General features: G+C 39.1%; 1 protein-coding gene and 1 pseudogene across 2 annotated transcripts in view; both read right to left on the reverse strand.

Moving 5' to 3' along the window:
- ACSS2 (acyl-CoA synthetase short chain family member 2) overlaps window positions 1–19,808 on the reverse strand; it is a 42,826-nt gene that overhangs the window by 18,167 nt on the left and 4,851 nt on the right. The window lies entirely within an intron of this gene.
- LOC107537204 (mortality factor 4-like protein 1 pseudogene) lies at window positions 7,264–11,125 on the reverse strand (annotated as a pseudogene).

Consider the following 19,808-nt stretch of genomic DNA (forward strand, 5'->3'; position numbering starts at 1 on the left):
CAGGTATTCCAAATTATGTTTCATGAAGCCTTCCCCACTTTCTCTTTTTCCTCACTCACCCCAAAGATGAAAGTTCTTTCTTCTTCCCAAGGCCCTTTATCTCACTTTCCTTGTGATCTATTAGTTCTACCTTATGTTACATTTATTGGGGCTTTATCTTTCTTATTATACCCTGGGCTCTTCCAGGGCAGGGATCATTATGTCTTCTTATCCTCTGTCTCCTCCAAACACAGTTCACACAATAAGTACATAAGATTCATGGCCAAATCATTGAAAAACTGGTAACTGATTAATGACAGGGAAGACTTGGGTTCCCCCTCTCTATATGAGAGGGATGATCATTGGATCGGAGATTTTAGTTCCCTAGGCTAACAGAAAAGTAAGGCACAGTATAGGAGGAAAGAGCCGAGGAAAAAATATGTGGGGAAAACTGGGTTCTTCATAGAAGCCCAGAGGGCAGGTTCTAACCAGGAGAGGTAGTCTTCCAGAGAAGGAACACCCAGACGAGAAGAGCAGTCAAACTTGTTATGAGAGAAACACTAGACTGAGGTGTTTAGTGTGAAGAAGAGAAAGACATAACAAGTCTCAAATATCTGTATATCTGTTGCCTCACCCTCATCTCTTGTCTGGATAACCACAATGGCCCCAAACAGATCTCCCACTTCACTCTTACTCCCTTCCAATCCAGAATTATCATTCAGAATTATCTATAAAAAACACAAACCAAACTATATCACCTCCTTCTTAAAACCCTTTTTGGCTTCCATTACATGTCAAAAAAAATCCAGACTTTTACTATGCTTTGTATCCTCTCCAGCTCATCTTCTGTCATTGTTCTATTCTGCTTAATAGGCTCCAGACACATTTGCCTTCCTACTGATAGAGCATGCCATGTTCTTTTACTAGCTTTCCCCAACTCTTTGAGTGGTTTGCTCTATCTCATGTTTCAGATCTCAGTTTAAATGTCGCCTCCCTAATGAGGCTTTCCCCAACTACCCTAAGTAGCATCATCTTTCCTGTTATTCTTCATCATGACACTCTACTTTTTCATAGCACTTTTCTCGAGCTATAATTTTTTAATTATTTATTTATTTATCTCTTTTTTTTCTATCCCCCGCTAATTGTCTGTCTCCCTTACTAGACAGTAAGCTTTCTGAAGGCAGAGACCAAATTGGTCTTGTTTACTGCTTGTTACCCAGTACCTTGCAAAGAATGTTGTATATAGCAGGAGTTCAATAAATATTTGCTGAATTAATGAACCTAAAGGATTATTATGGGAAAGAAGCAAACTAGTGTTATATAACTATAAATGGAAGAGCTACGTTAAATAGGAGTTCAATATAAGGAAAGCCTTTTTAATTGACAGAGCCATCCAATGATGGAAGATACTCCTTTGGGAGCTCACTAACTCTGGAGATATGATGTTGAATTTGGGATTTTCAGGGATACTAAAGAGCAGATTTCATGACATGGTTGGGACCAAGCAAGACAAGTGTGCATCAAATTGTGGTCAGACAGTGTTAATAACACAAATTTCAAGGCCAAGGCTCATATAGCTGCAGCATAGGATTGATATCTACTAGATCATTCTCCAGGGAATGAGATCCTTGGAATTTCAATTTTATAAGCAACCCATGTGATTCATGTTCACTGAAGTTTCAGATGACCTTTAAGGACCTTCCAACTTAGAGATTCTTTGATTCTGTAAAATTAAGAAATAATGAGTTCTGTGATTCATAAATCACTGTACAAATGTGAGGCACTCAGATGTAAGTACACCCCAAGTCACTTTCCCTTTCATTAAGGCAGCAGGGAGTGGGAACAATATAACTTGGCCAATTAGCAGCCTAATGTTCCCTCTGTGTACTCCTGCACTAGCCAGGAGAGGAGGGAGAAGAGCTGGAGGAGGAGGTGGGAGGAGGCACACCTCAAAGAATGAATCACAAATCACTTACAATGCCAGAGGAAGATGGCACTTTTGAGGTCCACTATCCTTATTTACAGATGAGAAACCTAATGCACAGAAGGGAAGTGATGGCTTGGAGGTTACTTAACACATTAGTAGCAGCATTATTCTAAAACAGTGCTATCCAACACGGTAGCTACAAGCTACAGATAGCTATCAAACACTTGAAATGTAGCAGAGGAACTCCACTTTTAAATTTTATTTAATTTTAATTATTTTAAATATTAAAAGTAATCTATGGCTAGTTCTAGAATCTAGATGTCTCTAGTTCACGGCATTTTCGTTCTAAATGACAAGGACTCCAAAAGGGGGCTGTTGTTTCCAAAGCCAGAATTAGCATAAGGAAGAAAATAAAAATGCAAGAGCCCTGGGAACTGTGGGGTTAGAGTCCATCAAGGATGGATTTCAGTGTAGCTATAATCACCCAAGAAAATTGAAAACATGCATCCATACAAAAACTTATACACAAATGTTCATAGCAGCATTGCTCTTATTCATGATATCAAAAAGTGAAAACAAACCAAATGTCCATCAATTGAAGAATGGATAAATAAAAGTGGTCTTACTGTACAATGGGTTATTATTCAGCATAAAAAGGAATGAAGTACTGGTACATGCTACAACACGGATAAACTTTGAAAAGATTATGCTAAATGAAAGAAGCTAGACACAAAAGGCAACATATTGTATGATTCCATTTATATGAAATGTCCAGAATAGTCAAAGCTATAGAAAAACTAAGTAGACTAGACTAGTAGTTGCCTCATGCTGAGGTGGGGAAAGTTGGAGGAAAATGAGGAGTTCCTGCTAATGAATGTGAGGTTTCTTTTCAGGGTGGTGACACTGTTCTAAAATTGATTGTGATGGCCCTGACCGGTTGGTTGGAACATCGTCCAGTGCACCAGAAGGTCAAGGGTTTGATTCCTGGTCAGGGCACATGCCTAGGTTGTGGGTTTGATTCCTGGTCGGGGATCCATGAGGGAGGCAACTGATTGATGTCTCTCTCCCACATTGATGTTTCTCCCCCCACCACCCACTTCTTCCCTAAGATCAATTTAAAAAAAAAAAACACGATTGTAATGATGGTTGCACAACTCTGAATACAGTAAATAATCATTGAATTGTGTGCTATAAATGGGTAATTGTATCCTATGAATTATATCTCAAATTTAAAAACACTAGTGATTTTTATTGGAACTGCAACACACAGATTGATTTGGAAAAAAACAGATATCTTTACAAGTCTTCTTTTCCAAAAAGACTGTCCCTTAGCACCATTCATTCATTCATTCATACTGTCTCTACTTTCATAAATACTTGGCATTTATCTACTTTATTTTTAGCATTATAGTCATATGTATACATCTGTTTCCCTCATTGGATTGTGAGTTCCTTAAAGGCAGACAGGATATCTTTTTATCTGTTTCCTCCTCTGTGCCTAGCACAAAGTTTGATACACAGTAGGTACTTAATACATAATTATGAAATGAATAAAAAAATGAATAAATGAACAAACTTCTCTGCTCATGTGATCAGCCAGATCCAGGCTTATCAGAGTGAAGAAACATAAAAGGAAAGAGGGGCCTGGCCGGGTGTGGCTCAGCAGTTGAGCATCAACCTAGGATCCAGGCAATCGGGGTTCAGTTCCCCCGGTCAGGGCACATGCCCGGGTTGATCCCCAGTTGGGAGCGTGCAGGAGGCAGCCGATCAATGACTCTCTCATCACTGATATTTCTATCTCTTTCTCTCCCTCTCCTTTCCTCTCTCTGAAATCAATAAAGATATATTTTTTTAAAAAGGGAAAGAGGGGATTATTGAACACACAAAGAAGATAGATGCTAGACCAGCAGAGGGGAATGGTAGACACAAAAAGGAAAAAAGTATAAAACTTGTGGAATGGGATTTGGAGATATATCAAAAAGAGTTTCTTGAGCCCCAACAATGGGCTTAGTTCTCAACTTTATGCCATGGGAGGCACTGAAAGAAGCCTCTGGATCTGAGGTTCAGGCTATGGGACTCATGCTTTGCAATCTGGGCTATTATTGTAGCCTGTCCTTCTGCCAGCTATTTTCAGGCCTTGATCCAGGGACGTTGTGCCTGTTACCCTTGGCCAAGGTGGCCTTGGTGCCAGCTGGATTCTGTACCTATTTTCTGTTGAGAAGGCAGACCTGGGCCAGTATAGAAAGTAACCCTTTTCCTACTGCATTCATGCTTATTACAGGCAGAAAATCACACACATTTGTTCCTACCATCATGTGTCCCTTGCTAGCCTTACCCAAAACAAGTGAATGAAGACAACCCTCTCAGATCCTTTATTATCACAGCATTTGGAATGCTGCCTAAATAGGAATGTGCCTGGAGCAGAAAAAGAAGTGGGAAGAAAGCCAGTGACACCATTTTACATGTGCATCAGGTCCCTCAAGTACAGCAGACTTACTCAAAAATATTCATTACAATGGTTCTTTGTTACTTAGATAGGTAGCATAGTTTAAGTCATTATGTTTTCAAGCTAGGGTATTCTATTCCTGTGGCTATATGAGCAGAAAGTTTTAAGAGAAAAAGTGTCCAGATACTCAATTTTCATATGTAATCTTTCCTAACATTGATCTGAGTTGGATCTCCTTTCCCACTTTCTCTTTCACAAATACTCTTCTCCCACTTTATAAAAAAAATGTCATCTCTCTCTCTCTCTCTCATCCCAAACTTTATTATGCCTGTACAATGTTGAGGTTACAAAAAACCAAAAAAACCTCCAGAGTGCCAAACAAAGGGACACTTTGAGAATGTATAACTTTACAGGGAGAGACCCAAGAAGGCAAATCATAGAGCTTCTGCAAGAAATCAGTATTGAAAGAAGTAACACCTTAATTCATTCAGGTGACAAACTCATGGCAAGACTACTTGCCTTATTAGAATTATAATTCAGAAGTTAAATAGTATTCTCAGGGTCATATATTAACATACTTGTTTTAACTGAGAAAGAAGTCAGACATTTTCTAACAGAAAGTAAATCTGATTTAGTTGATTATATTGACAATAAGAACTGGCTATGCAAGTTAGGTTGTACGGTGGACATTTTCTATAAATTATATGAGCTAAACTTGCAGTTCCAAGATTTTGAAAAAGATATATAAAATATATACATGTATACAATATAAAACACATTGCACATTGCAGTTATTTAACATTATGATAAAATGTTCAAGTATGAACTTTAAAATGTGTGATGAGTTACATAATTTTTCAAAATTCTTTTAGGTGTACAATTTTTAAGGTTTAAGGCCACTGACCTAAATAATTTTTCAAAGGTACCCTTGTCACCACATCATTGTCTACCACATCAGAATCATCTGAGGAGGTTATAAAAAATATAAGATGGAAGTCTTATCATTTGGAGATTCCGATTCAACAGGCTGGGTGATGTCCAGGAATATGGACTATTAAGATCTTCAGGTAATTATTTGGAGCCACCAGACCTAGACTTATTGTTGACCCCTAATTCAATGTGTGAATTTGCATAAATTTCCCCCCCTTTGAGCCTCAGTTTCTTTTTCTATCTTTTTTTTTTTTAATTCTCACCTGAGGATATTTTTTCCATTGCTTTTCAGAAAGTGAAAGAGAGGGAGAGAATGAAATATCGATGTGAGAGAGACACATTGATTGGTTGCCTCCTGCACTCACCCCAGCTCCAGACCAGGGATTGAGCCTGCAACCAAGGCACGTGCCCTTGGCTGGAATTGAACCCGGGATCCTTCAGTCCACAGGCCGATGCTCTAACCACTGAGCCAAACCGACCAGGGCGAGCCTCAGTTCCTTCTCTGTAAAGTATAAGATGAAAGGAGGGAGTCAGGAGGAGGGGGAAGGTTAGTGTTAGACCAGATAATCTCTAATGTATCTTAGACTCCGTGATTCTCATTTCTCCCTTTCAGAAACAGGAGAATGGGCCCTAAAAGTCAGTTTCAGAGAAGAGAGGTTTTACTTACATGGGTTTTGAAACAAAGAACTTAGCTAAGGTATAGGCCAAATAAAAGTAATGAAACCCAACATGACTGCCTCACATGGGTTTGTGTAGATCAAAAAAAATCCTGCCAATTCCTCACTTGAGAACAGTATAAAACTGCTTTAGAGGATATTCCCTCACATGATCCTCACAGCTACTGGAACAGCAGGTAGAGCAGGTATTATTAATCCCATTTTAAAGATACAAGAAATCCAGAGGGAGTGGCTTGCCAAGGTCACACAGAATGATTATGGACAAATTTGTAACTAGGTCCCAAGTTTCTGACTTCCAGGCTAGTGTTTGTTCCACTACACCAATTTGGAATGTATTTAAATAAACAGGGAGAAGGCTATCTCCTAAGAATCTCCAGGAGCGCTGTGAGAAGCAGAGGAGACTGCCATCCACTTTAAGCTTTGTCAAGATCATACCCATCATGATCTTTTCAATATCCTGAGAACTTCCTGAAAGACCCAAAAACTCAGGCAAGGAAGCCCGCAAATGTCTACTTTCACAGTCCTTGGCAGTGATAGGAGCACTAATTCATCCATTTGCTCCTAGGAACATGACCCCACTCCCCGAAATAAGGAAAAATACATTATCTCCAACATTTCCTTCCTAAATAAAATTCCATCTCATAGGCAAAAATCTTGCCCCTTCCAGATTGTAAGCTCCATGAGGACAAGTACCAGATTTCCCTTGTATATTACTATATACTAAGTACCTAGTACAGTGCCTGGCACATATCTATAAAATTAATTTTTTTAAAAAATTTGCTGCTAGAAGCTAGTAGATTGTCTATGGACCCTTACCTAACAGCATATACGAAAGTTAAGTCAAGGATCTAAAAGTTAAGGATCTAAATGTAAGGCCTAAAACAATAAAACTTTTAGAGGGAAACATAGAACAAAAGTTTCACAATATTGGATTTGGCAATGATTTCTTGGATATGACACCAAAGACACAGACAACAAATGGCCAATAAGCAAATGAAAAGATGTTCAACATTACTACTCACTGGAGAATTTCAAATCAAGTGATACCACCTTACACACATTAGGATGATTATTATAAAAAACAAACAAACACAGAAAACAACAAGTGTTGGTAAAAACATGAAGAAATTGGAACTCTTGTGTACTGTTGGTTAGAATGTAAAAGTGGTACAGCTGCTGTGAAAAATGGTATGGAGGGCCCGGCTGGCATGGCTCAGCAGTTGAGAGTCGACCTATGATCCAGGAGATCGAGGTTTGATTCCCAGTCGGGACACATGCTGGGTTGCAGACTTGATCCCTGGTGTGGGGCCTGCAGGGGCACCGGATCAATGACTCTCTCATCATTGATGTTTCTATCTCTCTCCCTTACTCTCTCTGAATTCAGTAGAGATATATATATTTTTAAAAACACAGTGTAGAGGTTCCTAAAAAAATTAAAAATAGAATTACCACATGATCCAGTAATTCCACTTTTGGGTATATACCCAAAAGAATTGAAAGCAGGGTCTGAAAGAGATATCTGTATACTCATGTTCATAGCAGCATTATTCACAATGGCTAAAACATGGAAGCAACCCAAGTGTCCACCAACCAATGAATGGATAAGGAAAACATGGTATAGACATACAATGGAATATTACCCTGCCTTAAAAAGGAAGGAAATTGTGACACATTCTACAACATAGATGAACCTTGAGGACATTATGCTAAGAAAAATAAGCCAGTCATGAAAAAGACAAATAGTGTATGATTCCACTCATGTGAGGTACTTAGAGCAGTCAAAATCATAGAGACAGGAAGTAGAGTGGTAGTTGCCTGAGACTAGGGGGAGGGGAGAATGGGGAGTTATTGTTTAATAGGTATAGTATTTCAGGTTTATAAGATGAAAAGAGTTCTGGAGATGGACAGTGGTGATGGCTGCACAACAATGTGAATGTATTTAATACCACTGAATTGTACTCTTAAAAATTATTAAGCTGGTACATTTTATGTTATTTGTATTTTAACACAATAAAAAAAAAAGAAAAATCTAACAACAACAAAACCTGCTGCTAGAAGCTAGTGGATTGTCTATGGAGCATGGCTATCCATACAAATAAAATTAAGTTACTGTCAGTTTGGGATGTCACATTTGAATTCTCTAACTTTAAGAGAAGCTGAAACTAAAGTTCAACAAGAGGTCTGTGTTACTGCTCATGTGGATAAATGAAGTATTAAAACATCATAGTCAAAAAGAAACAAACACTGGTTTTGAAAAAGAGCCTCAGTCAAAAATCACACTCAGAAATGCAGGTGTTGATATGCTATAAAAAAGTTTCCTGTATAACAACTGTTATGTGTTTCAGGGTGAATAGCTTCAGGATCTTATTTTATTTAAATAAAATAATGATTCTCTCAGCTAGTAAAACTATAAGACTTTTTTTCTCTGTTTGAATTTTAAAGAAAAAATGTACTAAAGATCTGAAAAACAATTCCTAAAAGATTGGCTTTTCCAGAAAAGTGTAGCTACACAATGCATTGTATCTATCACGTCAAAACATACTTTAGACACAAAAACAAAAACCATAAAAAAGCCACCACTTTTCAACAAATCTGAGCAAAGATAAAATGCCTAAGGAACAATGCAGATGACTTGCCAAGGATAAATTCTTTACTTTAAGCACCAATAAAAAAGATTTTTTTTAAAGGAGCACAAATGGATGAGTGTGATCAGTTATACACACTAAATTGAACCTTTGACACTAGCAATCAGAACATTTTGTCATATAGCATTAACGCATATTATAAAAGTGCGTAGTGTCAAAGGAATAGAACCACCACCGTTCAAAAGCAGCTTTGTCAATCAGGTAGTAGAACTCCACAGTATGTCTTTCCACTGTTCATCAATACCCTGGTAACAACTTTAAAATGAAAAAGAAAAAAAGAAAAAAAAGGAGCTGTAACCTTTTATATTCTGGTCAAAATCAAACAGAAAACAAACATCAATTCTATTGTACACTAACACTTCCAAAGTACATCACTTGTGCAAGAGAAGGACTAAGAACAGAAATGTGTCACAGAGATCCAAACCTAAGTGTAAGGAAGTGTCTCACACAGCTTTCCGGCGGGACTCAGGAGGAGCCACTTCATAGTTGCTGGCACTAAGTAAAGTTACAGAATTCTTTGCCAGGTATTTTAGGAAGTCATGAAGATAATTCAGTAATAAAGCAAGGCTCTTCTCATCCAGAGGTATATAGGCCAGCATCACTCCAGTTTGTACAAATAATCCCCGTAGATGTAGCTCTCCATACACTTGGGACATTGGTACATCAGGGTGATCTGCAATGATTTCAGCATAAGGCAGCCTCTCAAATTTGTAGACTAGCTGAGTGCCCAAAATTACACTGAAGTATTCCTTTATCCCTGCCATAACTTTACCAGCATACTCATTATTTGTGTTTCCTCAAGATTTCTCGTAATTTGCATAATTCTCCAAAATGGAATCCTTACTCTTCTTGGTAGGAAGATAAAAGAGCGGTTTCTGCCAGGTAATTAGGTCCCACTTATCAACAAGCCATGGTTTTAGTTCTTCAGGATCTTTCCTTTAACTTCAACTGTTCATGAATGTTTCCTTGTTTTCAACAGTAGGACCTACTTGAGCTCTTTTCTTGAGAGGAGGCTAAGGTGTCTCACTGGTACTGCCATCATCCTCATTTCCAGGTGTTTTCTGTTTGTTCTTTTTTGTTTTCACTTCAACATTTTTCTGTTGCAGACCAGATGTCTTCTTTCCTGGGGCAGCCCCTTTCATCTTCCCCTCTGCATACTGCACCTGATTGGCTTTTTAAGTTCTTGCTTTTTCTGCAGATTGGTATCCACATATTTGAGTACTCTGCTTTCTGGAACCCATTAATCCCAATTTTTATTTCAACCACTGTAATGTATAAAGTATTTCACTTGTTTGTCCTTTATGGCAACCTTTACACACTTTGCTTCATAAAATGGAGGCCCATGAAAGCACAGCACTCGCTCACCCTCCTGGAATTTAGGCCTCAGATCCTGCTTTGGTGCATTTACAGGGATTCAGTTCAGTCTCCTCCTTATCCTACCACTCCAACTCCTGCCCCCCCCCTTGCCACCCCACCCAGCTCAAACTATAATAAGTAGATCAAACCTTAGAACCCTAGATGAAGGTTGTTCTCAAAGCCTCACATCCCAAAAAAGGTAACAGATAATGTCTGAGACTCCCCCTAAGCCTAAGATTCTGTAATATTCTCTTGTCCTTTCTGTTTCAAAATTCCAAGCTCCCTAATGCCTAATGTATAAAGTTCATATTGTTGGCCCTGTGTCCTGGATTCCTCTAGGGTCTGGCCCTACCTTAACTGATCAAGCTCAGCTATGCTGTTCTTCTAGGCCCACCTTTAGCTCCAGCTGAAACACTCTCAGCCCCTGAGCAGGAATGCTGTAATGATAGAGAAGTAAATGGACAGGGAAAGAGCTCTAGATTGGAAGTCAGGAAATCTGGATTTTAGGTCAAGCTTCACTACTTCTTACAGTGTGAGACCTTTTAATTACTTCACTTCTCTGGGCCTCAGTTGCCTCAACTGAGGAATACTTCATTAAATGTTTTTTCTAATTCAAGACTTTATTGTTCATTCTATTGGAGAGCAAGAAAGAAAACTGGAAAGTGAGACTTGGAAAAAGCTTCACAAAGAAGATCACATTCCAGGTGGTTTGTAAAGAATAATCAGGATATAAACTGGCCCAGATAAGGAACAGACCAATTCAAGAAGAGAGGACCAATGTTAGCTTAGATTCAGAAGCAGAAAAACACAAGCCAGTCTATAAGCCAATGCCAATCTTAAATAATATTTTCATCTATCAGTGGTGTTTTTTTTATAAAGCTAAATTTATTTGATATAAAAGACTATACTTTGTGGTGTTATATCCTGGCTATTCTTTTGCAGTTAAATTATTATTATTTTTAATCCTCACTCAAGGATATCTTTTCCATTGCTTTTCAGAGAGAGAGGGAGGGAGGGAAGGAAGGAAGGAGGGAGAGGATTGATGTGAGAGAGACACATTGGTTGCCTCCCGCACGTGCCCCAACCGGGGCTGGGGGTTGAGCCTGCTACCAACGTACGTTCCCCTGGCTGGAAATGAACCTGGAACCCTTCAGTCCACAGACCAATGCTCTAACCACTGAGCCAAATTGACTAGGGCTATTTTGATTTTTGGTTGAATGGTAATAAGTTAATATTTACAGTTTCAAAATATTCTTTCTTGCCCTGGCCGGTGTGACTCTGTTGGTTGAGCATCATTCTGTGCACTGAAATGCTGCAGGTTCAATTCCTGGTCAGGGTGCATACCCAGGTTGTGGATTTGATCCCCAGTCAGCGCCTGTACGGGTTGCAACCACTTGATATTTCTCTTTCTCTCCCTCTCCCTTCTACTCGCTCTAAAATCAGTAAAAACATATTTTTAAAAAAATTTAATATTCTTTCTTCATAAAAATTTAAATTGGCAACTCTTTGGGGGTCCCAGATGAAATATTCATTGAATTTTTTAAAATCTCAATCACTGATATAAAACAAAATAGCAACCAATTCAGTTTAGACCTTACACTGTATTTTGTTGGCTAGAAGATTGAAAAGATAAAATGTTAAGGCCGTGAAAGTCAAGTAAAGACTAAGGGACTATTCTAGATTGAAGAAGACTATAAAGATATGACAATTACAAGTCATGTGTGATTCAAACTAGATCCTTTGGCTACAGAGGACATTATTGGAACAACTGGCAAAAACTTCAATGGAGTCTGAGGATTAGAAGGTAGAAGTGTATCAATATTAATTTCCTGACTTGATGGTCGTATTATGGCCACATAGGAGAAAGTCTTTGTTAAAAATAGACTCTAAAGTATTCGAGGGTCTGCATCTTACTCTCAAATGGCTTAGAAAAATAAGTCATTTGGCCTGTACTTGCAACTTGTCTTTTCTTCTTCTTTTTTGTTCCTGTTTTATTATCTGACTGGAAAATTAGACAACCCACCAGTCCAGGAGGAGAAGGGTGGGCTTAACCCTCCTCCTCATTGCTGCCGGCTTCAGCCCTGCCTTGGCCCTTTATGGCATTCTCCTTTTCCATGAGGCCTCTCTGTAAGGAAAGCAGAGGTGGGGGCAGTCACAGATGTGCTTCTGGGAGTCCAGGAGGACAATGGAGGACAGGATATTCACTACCTGTTTGCAGACACTGACAAGGAGCTGGCAGATGGGCACTCAGGCATGGTGGATAAACTTGGCCAAGCCAAACTTGAAGACCTCTCCAAAAAAAATCCTTGGTCTTTAGGACCAGGATGTAATCCAGTTCATCTTGCTCTCATCCAGCACCTGGAGGCAGATAAGTCACTGCAGCAGTGTTTACCTTCAAATGGAAGCTCACATCAGCAGCTCCTGGGCAGCCTTATGATCCTGGCCAGAGTAATGCTGATCCTCCAGAGCTCACATTTGTTCCAGAACCCATATTTGACAATCAGCTTCAGCTCTTGGTCTAGGTGGGATTTGAAGGGTCTCTGTGGGAATCACTTAGGTTTTGCCACAAACCTAGCTCTCAGCCACTTGTGTGTTGGCTTCACTATCCTGTCTGCGCCTAAGCACAGGCTTCAGTAACTGAGAAAGAGCTGTACTTTTAACTTTTCTATACATTTAAGAAATGTTTTAAATGTTTAAAGATTGATCATATAGATGAGGGAGGGGTCATATAAAGTGCTGCAAATACTTAAAATTTTATTCTGTAGGTTAAAAAAAGCCAGAGAGCCTTTTAGACTAAAGGCCTCTCCTCCACCTCAAAACTTCTTACCTACTAAAATCTCAAGCTATGGCAGAACAGAAATGAATGATTTGCCAGAGTGGCCACCCAACAATCAATGTCACTGCTTGCTAAATCACAAAAGGAAGGGAATAAGAGGTGAGTCCTTGCTTCCATAAGCTTAAAATCTTTAATTAGAGAGATCTAAGCAACTCACCACCTAAAGCCAATCTTGGGAGACAGTAACCAAGAACAAGAAAATGCAGGAGTAGGAAATCACCAAAGAAATGCAAAAAGAAATAACTTAAGTGTGGTCAATCATTAAATACTTCCTAGAAATGATGGCTTTTGAACTAAGTTTAAGGAAAGAGGCTAAGTGTTCATCAGAGGAAAGAAAGGTATTTTGGAAAGGATAGAAAAGTCATGTATGGCTGCCAGTCTTGAATCCCTTTGCCTAACAATGCCCTTGGACATATGTGATGTGTATGAGTATTAGCACCATCTCACAGTAGTAACTCTTTTCAGTGTGTTTTCTCATCTTTCATCTCAACTAATCCTTATAGCAATCTTTTGAGATTGGCAGGACAAGATTTGCTATCCCCATTTGAAAGGCTGGGAAACTGAGGGTCAGAAGCATATTATCAGATGCTTAAGGTCATAAAGCAGTAGTTAGGATCTCTGCCCATAGATGGAGATCCTCAGGCTAAGCCATATATATATGAATACATACATATATGTATAATGAATACATGAATAGGCATATCTCTGCTAAGGAAAGGATGTTATTTCTTTGAGGTTCACTCTTAAATGTTTTTAGCCTTACAAATTATCATTATAAATTGTAGTTGACATTTATAAAGCCAGCCCTAAACTCTCTAAGTAAACTACTAGCTGGACAAATGACAAATTGTCAAAGAAACTAAGGCTATGAAAGTAGAAGCATAGTATCTGCAACAAAGCATGTAGGTGTTCTTCTGTCCAGAAAAAGTTACATCAGCTATGTGACTCTAGCCAAGTCATGTCCACTTTCTAAACCTCAAGTTCCTCTGCCCTGACTGGATTGGCTCAGGTGGTTGGAGCGTCATCCTGTACACCAAAAGGTGGGGGGTTTGATCCCTGGTCCAGTTGGGTCATGTGTGGGAGGCAACAGATCAATGTTTCATTCTCACATCAATGTTTTTTTCTCTCTCTCTCTCCCTTCCTCTCTAAAACAGATTTTTAAAATTTTAAAAAAATAAACAACCAAAAACCCTCAAGTTCCTCATCTATCAAGTGCTGTTGTGAAACATACCCAAGTTCCAAAAAACAAATAAACAAAAAAACTCACATAGACACAGTTTATTATTAGAAAAACTGAAAAGTCTTCGGTATTATGTGAGATTGTAAATTGAGTGGTAGAGTGTGACTGTCAATAGGGCTATTGTAATTTTAGAGATGTAAGGTCAGAGCAAAAATGATAATAGTTCCCTAAGGCAGACCACAGCTAGAATACTTAATGAGAGATATTGGCCAACTAGAATATGTCTAGAGGAGACTGACATGGATGATGAAGTGTTGTTCAGGAAACCACATCATACAAGGAACCTGGGAATGTTGACTCAGTATTACTTCATCCATAAAACAAGAACACTGGACTAGATCAGGAGTTTTCAAATTGAGCTTTGCAAATCCCTAAAGGTTCCACACACATATCTCCCAAGGATCACAGTGACGAGGTGAAGAAACCAAGAGAATGCGGCTCTGGTCCTCTCATTCATGCTTCAACCAGGATCAACTCTGCTCTTACCTATTTTAGGTGTGGGGCTTTGGCATAATGATAAAAATAGCTAACACACTGCCAAGCACTAAGCCCTTTTCACAGATTATTCCAATTATTCCTCACAACAATGTATGTCTTAGGAACTGTTATTATTCTCATCTAACAGATGGGAAAACTGAGGTTAAAAGAGGTAAGGCCACTTGCCCAACCAATAAGTATAGGGACTGAAACACAAGCAGAGTCCAAGCCTACTCCTGTTAATTACTATACATATAATATTGTATTTGAATAAAAGGGTTATATTATAATGCTTAAAAAAATGAAAATTACTAGATGATTTTCAAGGCATCTTCTGTATTTAAATTACTATAATTCTACACTGTCAGCCTGGCAAAGGGAAAAAACAACTGCCCTTGAATACTTGAAGGAATGTCTATGTGGCTCCAGGACGTAGAACTAAGACCAAGGGAAGAGAACAGAGTGGGAAGAAAGTTATGGAGAAGAAATATATCTAAGAACTTTGTAACAGAGCTGCCTAACAATGAGTCAGGTAGTGAGCAAACTCTGTGGTCTTTATAGTGGTCCAAAATCAGAACCATTACTTATGGGGATTGTTGGAGGATGGAGCTAAGTGGGGCTACAATTCCTCCTTTGTATAGGAAGTGGACTAAATGACCTCAAAAGACAGCAACTGGGAGTCTCAAAGTCTCAGTGGCTCAAGGTATCAGACACGGGGGATCATTACCAATGGCCAATCTCTCCCACACCAAATCCAGGAAAATGAGGGAGGGCCATCCCCAGCTCCATGCCTTCTGTATTTACTGTTATGTGAGTCTGCCCTAAAGCAAGAACCCATGCTCCCACCTGACTACATGCTATCTTCAAAGAGCAAGAGGCCAGTACTGGGTTCCTTCCCTTCCTCCAGCACCTCCACTGCAGTTCCCTATATTTGTGACAGAAATTCTGAAAGTTAGTGCCAGAAATAACTTGAGCAAGTATCCTGTTCATTCCCCCACACACACTGTTTACAGGCGGGAAAAAGAAGGCTCAGAAAAGGGCATTATCTGAAGCCATTCTCCTCATTAAATATTTACTGAACACACTGGTAATAAAAAGTGAGCCTAGACACAAACTCAAGTAGCTGACATGGAGCTCAGGACACTGAATCATGTCTCAAGTCAGTCTCCATTTATTATACATTTGTTATTACAAATGTTAGTATATAAAATATTAATATGTAACATATTATTATTACTATACATTTATTATTTATATCCCACATACTTCCAAAAAGTGATTATTAATTTGGATAGCACAACCTACTTATCTCATTTTCACTACTTTAGGGAGTGGTTCTTTAAGGCATCAAGGGTCATGAAATTTAGGGAGAAGTGAGAGAAGCAGATTAGAGATCCATCTTAAGCATGAAATCCTCCAGCCCTCCTCCACAATCTGCCCACCTATTTCAAGTGGAGAAAGACTGTTCCCAGCAAGTTATTTCCCCACATATCTCCCATAAGCTTAAAGTGCTTATGCTACCAGCAACACTCTTCCTCAGCTCCTTCACCACAAACCTTCTAAAATCCTCCCTTTCTTTCACCATCTCAACAGACGCTCAGCCTACCTACTGAGTCACCATTGAGTCACGACTGGTTGCAACAGAACTTCTAAAACCACTTCCTCTTCAGAAACAAGTATAGAATCCTGAAATATGAGAGCCGGAAGGGACTTTGCAGAGTACCTACGGTTCATCTCCTACCACTCCCACAAAAGGAAGGCTCAGAGAGGGGAACAGAATGGCCTAACTTGACTATATTTCCTTACCAAGTATGTTTTAATCAATAAATACATTGTCATGAAATCAGTGAAGAATTGATGGAGGACAAAAGTGTTCCTCCATTCCCATCTCACTGAAATGAACTTCAGGATAGACCTAGATAATTAGGAGTCCTTACACTCTAGGACTCTGGATTTCCATGTTACCTTGACAATCTACTCCTTGTTATAACATGGGTTTGTGTCACCCTCCCAATCATCCTCACCTTCTCAAACGCACACACTCCCACATACCCCACAGGGATCTGGAGAGTTCTAAATATCACACTCTGGAATTCAAGGTCAGGAGCATACAGAGATCCTGAGAGCAGAGCTTCTATCATAAGGTCGCTCCTAAAGTCACCTGCTTCACAGAAGCTCCAGTTTCTAAGGAAGGTTTGAATAATATCCAGAGCTGTGGAGAGATAGCAGTAATTTCAGCTGAGGATGAAGGGTGAGGTGACGTAGAGATTATGACAGCCACAGGCAACTAGGCAACTGAAAGCAAACAGTGAAAAGAATGAACTATACTAAACTTCTTGGGCTTTGGAGATGGGGGTCCTCTACTGGAAAAACCTAGATATTAAGCAGCTAGTATAAATCACCAAAATAACAGCCATTAGTTACTCTTTTTACCCTCTCCCTTTAGACCCTTTAATTAACCCCTCAAACCTCCTACTGTCCCTTGGTGTCCCTTCAACTAGCCATACCCCACTCCTTAAGCTACCCCAGATATCCCTCATTAACTATCTTTCCCTGGATGCTAAGTCCAAAAACTTTTTCACTGATTACCTTCTCACACGTTAACACATAAATCTCCACTAACACCTCTACCTGCCATATTAAGGGGGAAGAAAATGCAAGAGAAACTGAAATCAAAGTCTTGTTTGGAGGTCAAATTTAGCCCTTGGATCAGGTAAATGTGTGCCTTTGAAAAAAGTAAAGTGTTATACAGATTAAAGGGACCCTTCACTCTTTCTCATTTTCTCCCCCTATCGCCCCACCATCTATACACCCAGGTTCTTATATTGGTTTCTTTCTTCTAAATTACTCTTAAATTTTCATCTTTCCATTCCATTCCCACCAGCAGTATCCCAGTTCAGGAAAATCTACCCTGAATAACAAACTCCCAGCTCTCTGACTTCACACTCCCATTTCCACATGTTTCCAGATTAGTCTTCTTAAGCCCAGCTGTGACCACATCATTACCTGCATAAAATCCTTTCAGAGGTATCCAAAACTAGTCAAGATCTCCCATTCCTGGACCTCATACACTGCTGGAAACAACCTTGATTCCTTTCTCTCACTCCCCACATCCAATCCAAGTGAGCAACTTCCATGGGTTCTTCACCCAAAATAGATACAGATTTTGACTAATAACCTTTAAGCTACTACTATGATAGTCTAAATCACCACCATTGCCCACCTGGATTTCTATAGTAGCTTCCTAATTGATCTTCCTGCTTCTACTCTTGACCTATTCTCAACATAAAAAATCTATTATTGCCCTTCTAGTCTCAACACAGTCTATTCTCAACATAAAAGACAGACTCTAAATATAAGTCAAATTATTGTCTCATCTATGCTCAAGATTGTCCAGTGGTCCCCATTTCACTGTGAATAAAACCCAAAAGTCTACATTGACTTTTAAGATTCTACACAATCTGGTGCCCTGCTGACCTCATCTCCTACTACTCTCTTTTTGTCCAGCTCACACTGCTTCAGCTACACAAACTTCCTAAGTACTCTTCAGACACACCAGGCAGCAGCATACTCCCACCTCCGGGCCTTTACACTTGCTCTTGTGCGTACCTGAAATATTTCCCCTTCCCAATTCAACTATCTGCATAGTATACTCCATTTTCTTCAGATCTCTGCTCAAATGTCACCTTTATCAGAGTTCTTCTCTTATCAATCCCCACTCTTTGTTGTCATTCTCTTTTCCCTTATGCTGCTCTGTATTTTTCCTATAGCATTTATCACTACCTGTTATATATTTATTGGTTTGTTGTTTATTGTCTGTCTCCCCAAACTGGAATATAACCTTCATGAGGGCAGGGACTTTTTTTGCTCGGAATAGTGCCTGGTACACAGTAAGTTCTCAATAAGTATTTATTGAATAAATAAATTGTTCCCTGAATAAACCCTTTACTCCAAAGAGCCTTGGTCTTCTCACTGTCCCAATAATAATAATAGCAGCTAATTTTAGTGAGTTTTCACATGTTCCAGGAGTTGGACACATGGCTGTTGTTTTTTAACCTATTCAATTGACAACTCCACGAGATTAAAAACCAAACAAACTATTTTTATCCACATTTATAGTTGAGAAAACCGAGACTCAACGAGGTTAAGTAACTTGTACACAACCATACAGTTAGTGGCAGAAATAGGACTCAAATTAAGTTAGTTTGACACCAAAATCCATTCTCCTAAAATTTTGTTATACTGCATCTCTACATGCTTTCTCCCGTCTGTGAACTATTCGCGTAACTGACTTTTTGCAGTTTGTCCCATATTTGCTTTCAGGCTGTTTTATATAGACCTATTCTTCTAAAATAGAATGTAAATTCCATGAGACCAGGGTGTGGACCATTTACACCTGATAACACATTTTATCTGATATGTTTAAGAAAATTAATTTACATTAAATGTATGTCTAATATGACTAATTTCTCCTTTCCTTGTCAAAGCCAAGTGTTGGACAACTAGAATAAGGAAGTATTTGAATTATTTCAAACCGGGGGGAAAATTCAGACACAAGCATCTCCTATGTAGATCTTTAAAGGTTTTCTGATCCTTAAAGAACCTAAGAGGTGGGCTCAAGTGTCGGAAGGAGCTAAAGAAAATCTAAACAGACATAGGACCTAGTTTCAGTGGTGTAGTGACCCCAAATTGAGCAATGGAAATGTGATTATACACCCACTCACATTTATACAGTGTTTTCCAATAAATAAATGTTTTCAGACTGTCTTATTTGGTTCTTATAACAATCTAAGGAGAAAGACAAGGGTGGAATTATTATCCCCATTTTATGGAAGAGGAAACTGACCCTCAGAGAGTTGCCTGTAGTTACACAGCTAGTGAATGGCTGAGTTAGAATGAGAATCTAAATTTACTATCTCTCAGGTTAGTGCTTTTCTCACTATCTCACATAAACTGGGCAAATTTTGACTAAGTATCAATTTAATTCTTCCATGAAACATCCAATCTGCTCCAACTGGCTCACTTAGAAATAGGATCAATTCTCAGAGTGCTCACAGGTGGTAGCAGAAGCAACACCCCAATTACTGGAACTTCAAGGTCCTATTTGGGTTCAGTATATTAATACCTCTTGTAGAGCTATGTTGCCAGGAAGAGGGGCTCTAAAAAATTCCTCCTGGGGAGGCAGCATGGCCTAGTTTTACAAGTAAGGAGTCAGACAGGCTTGCTTTTCAATCCTGGCTCTACCATTCATTCTGCAACCTTATTCTAAGCTTCATTTCTTCACCTACAAAATGG

Source organism: Miniopterus natalensis, chromosome 7, assembly GCF_054644295.1.
Source record: "Miniopterus natalensis isolate mMinNat1 chromosome 7, mMinNat1.hap1, whole genome shotgun sequence".
NCBI classification, from domain to species: Eukaryota; Metazoa; Chordata; class Mammalia; order Chiroptera; family Miniopteridae; genus Miniopterus; species Miniopterus natalensis.